Below are 9,149 nucleotides of genomic sequence, written 5' to 3'. Positions count from 1 at the left end.
CCTCGTAGTGGCAGTACTAGCTTGATCATGCATTCAAATGAATAAAAGTAATATGGCTAAATGCGTCTTCTAGCTGAAAAACAAGTGTAAGTTCCCGCAGACAACCGTATCTGCAATCTTGCCTGATGTGTGGACCCTGTGCACGTAGCCTGAAATGAAGGTCAAGAAATCAAGCAAACAGCAAGGTCGTCATCACGCTAACCACGCATGGCTCACTGTTGCTCATTGGACTGTGGGAACACTGACACCATTCATTTTCCGCCTCCTTCTTGAACACAACATAATCAGATATGAAATGTACATGTGTTCGCGTCTGGGAAGGCACATTCAAATGGTTGTCACCGCAAAAGTGAGTCCTAGTGGTCGGTTGGGGTTCTTCTCTTGTCGAGGTTCGGTTAAGAGTGCGAAGTAGAGGCAAAAAATTTATTGATATAAATGACAATGCAACTACTTAATAATCAACACATTTGGCATTTCTGTACTGCAAGCTTTAGTAATTTATTGGTTGACAAATATGCTGAAAGGTTTTGCAAAAAGCTAACATCAGACCAACAGATTTATCAATCGGGCTCCACTGTAAACCTCCCTTCCAGTTCAGCTTATTTTTGGCAGATGTTGCTGATGATAACCGTACAATAAATCAGCAAAATGAGATTATTTATCTCCTAAGTAAAGAGTTAGGTGGACTTGGAGGATGTCACAAATTGGGAGGAAATGAGGAACGATAATATTATCGTTAAAGATATTACTTTCATGCCTTTCCTATGAATCAGAAGTACAGCAACGTAGCCATAATGTGAAAAAATTATGTGCGTCCATATGTGGAGGTGGGAAGAAACTGGCGTATGCACTGAGACGCTTTAATTGATTAATATTGGCTGCTGTGCTTGGATCCCTCATCCATTGTTTCTTACATCCTGGAGGTAAATAAGCAGGATACTGTAGGTTGCTACAGAGCAAAGTAAAGCTCTTCAGTACGATAAAGACGTGAGAGGCTAAAGAACAAGAAGAGGCCTGCACCAGGTCAACAGCAACCTACAGTGACATAATAGTGACGACACAGCATTACTATGTTATCACTACCGACACAACACACAATAGCATATTTCAGAGTTTTCCAGCCCCTACAGCAGCTTTAGGTGGCACAGAAAAAAACAACACTCCTGCCCTTTTTACCACTGTGAGAGCCAACAGCCTTTATGGTGGCTGGAGACACAACAGGTGAACTCTTGCTTATTGATGTCTGCCTTCACCTTATCTCATGTGACTTGTTTTATCAGGGCAAACAGTAAATAACAGGGAACTCCAGTTTCTGTTCTCTAGATCACCAGCTACTGATTATAATGGACATGCAAAAGACAACATGCAAATCTTATATTCCATCTGGTACTAAACAGTCTGAACTACATGTGTATATTATGGTGACAAAGTGAATTTGAGTTCTATTTCAGGACTTCACTTGAATTGCCTTTGCCCTTGTAAGAGTTAAATGATCCTGGCTCAGAACCCAGCAAGGCAAAGCCACACCCCAAGATATATTAACATGATCCAAGAAGCAAATGTTCAGCAGTAAGCGCTGCTGATTGGTGGAAAGACCTTGAAGCCTCGCCCCCTGGTGAAAAGCAGTCACACCCAGTATTGAATTTGTAAGTTGTCATGAATGAAATGTACTTATTTGATTTAATCCCTGGTGACGTGAAAAATATATTCCACGTAAAGAAGACTCTTCTCTAATGTTACTCTTATGACATCTATTTTATGCTGGTGAGTCTTTGAAGTCTGTAATCTGTAACTCTACATATAAAACTGTATCAGGAAATGATCATTGCATGTGATGCCTACTGAGTCAAACCCTGAGGCTTGGATGAATTGAAATGAATCCAGTATAAATAATGAATGTTTTGTACGTTTCAGATTTGGTGGATAGGAAAGATGAATCTTAACGAATGTTCTAAAACACACTAATATACATTTATATTGCAAACATGCTCCCCCACTGGCTTCCAGAACCTCTCAGGGTTGCACCAGTGGAGACTTGGAGGGCTGCAGCAGCACGGTGTGCCAGTGTCTGAACTGGAATCAGGTTTCTCTGGCAGGCTTGGGGCTCAGGGGCAGAGGGAGGTTACTGAGGGTGGACATGGAGGCCCTCATGCCTGCACTGTGTTAGAGGCACCTGTTGCAAATGCATTCCCCTTTGTAACTCAATCACATGTCAGACAAGGAAAAGAGAACTGTTATTACAGAGTACCGCTTCATTTAAATCAGTGTCATGCAATTTTCAATTAAGTCAAAAGAAAACCCAGCTGGCTCATAAGTCACTGAGGCTGTCGGCTCTGCTATCCCCGCCATTGGAAATGATTCACGCGAGACAAATGTTTGGAGGCATCAGCAGCGAGCAGATATATTAGATGCTCTCGATCTGGTACAGCATGAGTTACATGCAGATGATCCAGCGAGGGGGTCTCGACTCAGTCACTGTTGCAGTTAGCTGAGTGTAAACCCAGCACATAAAGGGACAAGTACAGTTTGACAGGCTGCTCAAAAGTAGTGTTATTAAAACAGAAGCAAATGTATGAACTCCAAACAAATCCTCATATACAATAATTCAGGTGCAGGATCCAAATTTTATTCAGACTGAGGCTTTTTGAAAATAAAATTTACTCTGACAGTCCCTGGCCTCCATTATTCAATGAAAAACTGGTCCAAAGAGCTTTGGGCTTTTATCAGCGATGACAAAACCTTGAAACATTTTTAATATTTATCATGTTTAAAACATGTTAGTTCTGAATAAAGTATAAGTATGGGTCAATTTAAGTTCATACTATTTTGAGCCTGTTAAGTCATGTTCTTAGTTCTAAGTTCTTGTTGTAAACCCCTGAGCCTCTGAAGCAATTATGGATGAGAAATCCAAATTTGTGCTAAAAGGGCATAAGTAGAGAATATTTGTATTTGTAAACATACAACACATGAATAAAATCAGTGAACAAGTTGTTGAAGAAACATCTGTGTGCTAATGCAAAGCAGAAAACGGTGTCAAAAACCCAATAATTCCAAAGTGTGTGATGCTCAAGTTACAAAAATCTGAATTGTGACCCTGTTTGTAAACATGAATGTGACTGGGTTCATCACCTTCATCTGTGCTGCAGGTCCTGACAGGCTGCAGCAAATTTTCAAGATGATGGCACAGGCTCCTCTGCAATCTGTTGGTTTGCAAACATACAATGTTTGCCATCATTTTCAACATCATCGTGAAACATTATTTAATCACACATTTTATTCACAGTCTCTCCTTTTTAAAATAAATACAATAGAGTACATATTCTACAGGATTACAAAGTTTGATTTACAACTAGTAAATAAATAACTAATGATAAATAAATAAAACATTTCCCTGACATGCACTTTTTTAAAGATATGCAAAAGGTGGAATAAACAGCTACTTTCTGAAAACCTCCCACCACAACTATGCTGTCTTTGCTTTCGAGGTTTTGCTGATGCGAAGGACAAAAACAATAAAAAAGATTTTGGTGTAGCTTGAAATGTTGTAGGTACATCAGCTAAAAAAATGATTTGTGAATCAGTGATAATAACAATAACTGATAATAAATAAAAGAGTAGCAAAATAGACATCACTTAATTTTCGATCTTGCAGAATGATAAAATAAACAAAGAACCATTAAAGCACCAAGACGGATTGTAAGATGGAAACATTTTGTGGTTTCTGACATATATTGGAATTCCTTTATCATGTAGTTGACACAGAACTGTAAAGCTAACCATTGCTTAAAATAGAGTTGAGGCCATCTCTCCGAAATGTTGCTGTGGCAGCTTAGTATGAATGTACAATCTTTTGTACCACATGTGCCCCAGTGTTACAATGCAATGAAAACCACTATGGCTGAAACACAGAATGAATTGTGGTTCTACAAAGAACTTTGTGGTTCGAAATTGGACGATTATGAACTGACAACTAGTTCCTGTTGCAGCAAAGAGACATATTTTTCAAAAAGTTTTTTAGACACTAATGATTCTATAAACTCAATTTGAAGAAACTTTGAAGAGCCATAATTTTTTGAAAGTGCATTTAAAGAAAAAGAAAGCCACCAAAACCATCTGGCTCTTTTTTAAATTGAGAAATCAAAGTTTAGGCATTTGAACTTTTCATCTTGCAGCTATGCCTGAGCCATACTCCACTAATGTGAGCTGCATGTGTGAAAGTGTGTAAGGAAAGACTTCTTCAAAGAGTAAGACGTAACTGAGTATGAGGATCTAAAACAGGGCACAGCTGTTCACACAGGCCTGTCCCCTTGTCTGCCCCTCTCCCTGTGAAGGGCCAGGCCCACGCACCCCTGTAGACTCCTGGGTAATAATGCAGTGGTCACGCCAGTCCAGCTCCCGACTGACACTTCAGACAAAGTTGGTGAGCAACTCAAATTAATCATGACTGAGAGATAGAATATACAAACTGAGGCAGTGACAAATCTAGGAAAAGCCTTAGAAACAATAAGTACTGTTTCTATTATGTCCTATAGTCTAGTGTAAAACTCTTTAGGCCAGACTAAGGAACACACTAGCTTTGTGTAGCACCTGATAATTAGTGCTTTAACCCCATTACTGCAGTGACTTCATCTCTGTGACTATTTGTATTCAAAGCAGGCCTCTGCTCCAAAACAAATCTCTTAATGGAAATATAACATACCATCTTAATGACACTGTATGCTGCTGGGAACTGAGGTGATACTGCAGCAACAACAGAGATACTGGTGCCAAACAGTGATCCGAGTCATTAAAAGCATTAACCTGTGATGGAAGGTGAATACAAAGCCACAAAAAGCTTCTTTTACGAGAAGAACATGTTCTGTGGCAAAACTGTGCTGATGAAATAAGAACCTAATTAACAGGCAGTTCATTTGAAGGTGATCTCAGCTCTGTCTCACTAATTGATCATCTATGTTAATGTCCTCTTTGGAGAATACAGTAACATTAGACTGCCACGCTTGATTGAATCCATGTTAAACTAGAATGACACTCAGTCGAGCTCCACCAAGGCCCAACACAAAAACTGAATGTTCAAAGTTCTTTGCACAGTAATTTTTTGCAATCCTGCTAACTGACAGACAAGCAAATAAACAAACGCAGATGAAAACATAACTCCTTAGTGGAGGTAATGATAGCAAATATGCCTCAGAACACATAACTCACCTACAGAGACTCTGAACAACATTGTCATTTATAAATTTGAAAAAAAAAAGTCTGATTAATATCACACACGAAAGTCATTACTATTCCTTTTATCTCGGTAACTAAGTTAAATGGCTGCATGTGTGGTTACAATTAACAAAATGTATCCAATGTCCTTATTCATTTCATAGCTGCATATGATTCATAAATTGTGCCAAATTATATTAATTCATCATGGATGTGACTGGCAAACATGCAATACTACAATTTATTCTTGCTTCCTAAACAACAGTGCCGTGCGAGATTTTAAAGGGAAAGAAAACCAATGAAATAGACAGAATTAATGATTTATGGATACAGAATATTTTACAGCACATGTGGTGAAATACAGACGGATGAAATAAGAGCGAGCCCGACTGACACGGCTCCTGAGGATCAAGGCATTGCAGAGATTGTTATGTGGTTAAAATTTCCAAAGTACTCAAACTATGGATGAGTGGCAGTTTGAAGAGTTAGGGGCACTTAAAAGGGGTGTGGTTTAGGTAAAATTAGCTTTGTAGATACATTATGTGTGGTGAAACATTAACATCTCAAAGCACAAAACTGTACTGCTTGAAGACGATATCTTTATAAGTCGATCATTGCTGTTTATTGCAGATCAACGCTGAATTTTTTCCATAACTCATATTTATTACCTCTGCCAAGGAGGTTGTGTTTGTTTGTCTGTCTGTTTGTTTGTTAGAAGGATTATGTAAAGACTACTGGATGGATTTCCAAGAAACGTGGTGGAAGGATGGGGTATTGGCCAGGAAAGACACCATTACACTTTGGTATTTGTGAGTGTGTGCAATTTGTTGCAAATCCAAATAAAAAATCTTGATCTGGTGAATTCTAATCTAGTTTCATAAGAGGACTTGGGCCTTCGCAGAGGTATATTCGAGTTTAACTTATATAACCATTTCTTTAAACGAAATTCTGGTATAAAACACATTCACAAATAATACTTTGTAAACATTATGAAACTTATCTAATGTCTGTTAATTTCAGTGCAGTATTCTTGTATCCCAAAACTGCAGGGAGCGAAGATGGAACGCCGATGGGAGAGAAGTATAGTTAAATCTTTAATTGGAGGCAATTTGATTCATTTAACTGTGTTGGAGACAAGGAGTCCGGGTAGACAGAGCCTGAGGCAGTGTTTTTGTCATCTTCTTTTTGTATCAGTCAGAGTAATTCATGTCCCCAGGGGCCGGCTGTCAGTAGCAAGGCTCCATGAACACATTCCTTCTGATCCAGCCCATTATCGGGCCCATTCAGCAGCGCCGCAGCCTGCTTACGCGGGCCTCTCTCCGGGCTGACCTTCTGGGCCCTCGTCTGGGCCTGACTCAACACTCCCACTAATCCACACCTCAAAGACTACACACACAAATTTTGATTAAAGTCTGGGGATGGAGTCACAACCAGCCACATGAGCACAACGTGATCAACACACAATCCTGTCCATAGTCCACAAGTGTACACACGTACACCCTCTCACACACACACACACACACGCTAAAAATAATAACCTTGGCAGTTGTCAGTCATTGCAATGACTTCATACCATGAGAGGGATCCTGACAATGTTCTTGTAATCATGGATCAGATGTGATGTAATGTGCATCATGTGTATCTTTGTCTTCCATCAGCAGAGCTTTGAAAACACGATAAAGACAAAACTTTATCATTAATATTATTGACAATAACAAGAGAATCTGTTTCTATCAGCAGTTTTTTTTATTCCAAGAGTCAGAGAGAGAGCTTTATTATACATGTATTATATTCAATTTTCTTCTTCATCACTGCTACATTCCTCTTGGCTGCAAATTAGAGGCGTGTCTGACAGCAGAGGTAACAAGACCTGTGGTGGGAGCCACACCTCGTCTCGGCCTAATACAACCCCCACCCTTCTATTATTGTTTTGGAACATCTCCATGTGGTTAGAAGCTTTTATGTCAATATGAAACATAATCACTGGCTGCCACATCCAAGTGGTGCCACAGGTTTTCTCGTGTGGGCGCCATCTTGCCCCAAGGGTCCAAACTATATCCACAGGGGACTTTCCTGTTTCAGGCTGCTTCCATCAAGCCCTCACTTAACAGCACGCTCATTGAAAAGTATTAAACCATTGCCGATGTTATGTATTTTTAATATGTTTCTGTAACTTGCCTACAGCAAATAGGAGCTGACTGCAATTACAAAATTATAACCAACACGGGATTATAACAGGCTGCATATTTGCACTTGGTTCATTTGAACTGTCTCAATGTGCTTATTGCATTCATTTATTTCTTGTTGGATCGCCTGTGGCCCTCCACACATGCCATGTAAAAGTAAAAATACAGCTCCCAAAGAGAAACACTTGAAACAAAACCATGTGTCAGTGAGCAGATTTTCACACTTCAAGAAGACATTGTACACCCACATTCACATGCAAATACTCTACTGCATCATTTCCACGTTTACGCTTGACAGACGATGGTGTTTCAAGAACAACGAACTTCAATCCTGCTTGAAAACACACTTGGTTTTTATCTTTGAGCTTCTTTTATATATGTTTTTACTGCTCTGCACCAACAGTGGCAGTATATTGCATGAATACACGAGAGGGTCGGGGATTCACTACAGAGAGCACAGGCACTTAGTGTGAACCACTGTACTTTTTTTTTTAATGTTTCCCGAATGCTAGTAAATCTAACCCTCCTAAAATCCACAGTGAAACACTATTCCAAGTATGACATCATCCCCGCACAGACCCGTTTTATGAATTTTAACTTCATTTACAGAGACCAGGGCTGGGCAGGCCACAGAGTCCAGTTTAAAACTCAGATGCCACATTAACGGCAGAGAGGAGTCATTCACTCCAGATTTGACTGGCAAGCACAAGAGGTGGGAGAGATTAGTCGCTGTTTTCTCATCGTAGTTTGTTGTGCTCATGTATAAACATCTGCTGGAGTTTCAGTTAAGTTCAGTTGTGGTAGAGTTTCTCTATTCTTACTAATTACCTAGAGTCAGACAAATGCTTTGGTGCTTTTCATGTGTGTACAGTTTAAAATTTCCATTGTACACTGTTAACCTCACTCTGCTCAACTAACACGTCTATGTCAGATCAAGAAGGCCACAAAATACACCATGTCCAATGTGGAGTGTTTAATACTCTGTAAACGGTAGCATTAACAGTATGCTGTTGGCTGGTGCTGTTGTCACATGGTCAGTTTGTGTGTGTGTCTGTTTGTGTCTTCCTTATTGAGACGAAAATCCCAGTTCCCAGAGCATAAAGCAAGTTGTAGTTATTAACTAAGTTTATGTCAAGTCCCCAGGAACTGAATGCAAGTGAATGTAATGTTCCCTGAAGTCATTTAGACTCAACTGTGTGTATGTGTTTGTGTGTGTGTGTGTGTGTGTGTGTGTGCGTGTAATCATTGCAAAATGTTGTCCACTTTAGGAACTGTTAACAGAATATACCAATCAGCTGCAACATTAAAACTGGTTTTAAAGTTGTGGCGTATTGGTGTATTTTTGAATAAGTTAAGCCATGAGGCCATGGAAAATAACTGGAACCACAAAACAAGTTTTAAATCAAATTACCAATGGGCTAGAATGAACTCTTTCATAACAGAACACAGGCCACAGTTATACACTGATCGACCAGTTACTATTTTTAATGTAAAGCTGTAAAATCTGTGTAGATTTCATTACTGCAATAGCTAAACAACTGTGCAAGATCCAGTCAGGAAACTTTGGTGTGTAACTGAGATAAAAATAATAATAATAATGGTTCCCCCCAGGAGTAATTATGTAAAAATATGGTAAGGATTATGTAGTAATTATCAAAGAATCTATTAGAAATTTAGTCTTTGCAGCATATCACAAATTAGTGACAAAAAAACAAAACAAATAAGATCTTAAATCCCAAGTTAATGTCTTTGAAT

The sequence above is a fragment of the Paralichthys olivaceus genome, chromosome 7 (assembly GCF_024713975.1).
Source record: "Paralichthys olivaceus isolate ysfri-2021 chromosome 7, ASM2471397v2, whole genome shotgun sequence".
Taxonomy (NCBI): Eukaryota; Metazoa; Chordata; class Actinopteri; order Pleuronectiformes; family Paralichthyidae; genus Paralichthys; species Paralichthys olivaceus.
Note: the sequence above shows the minus strand (reverse complement) of the source record.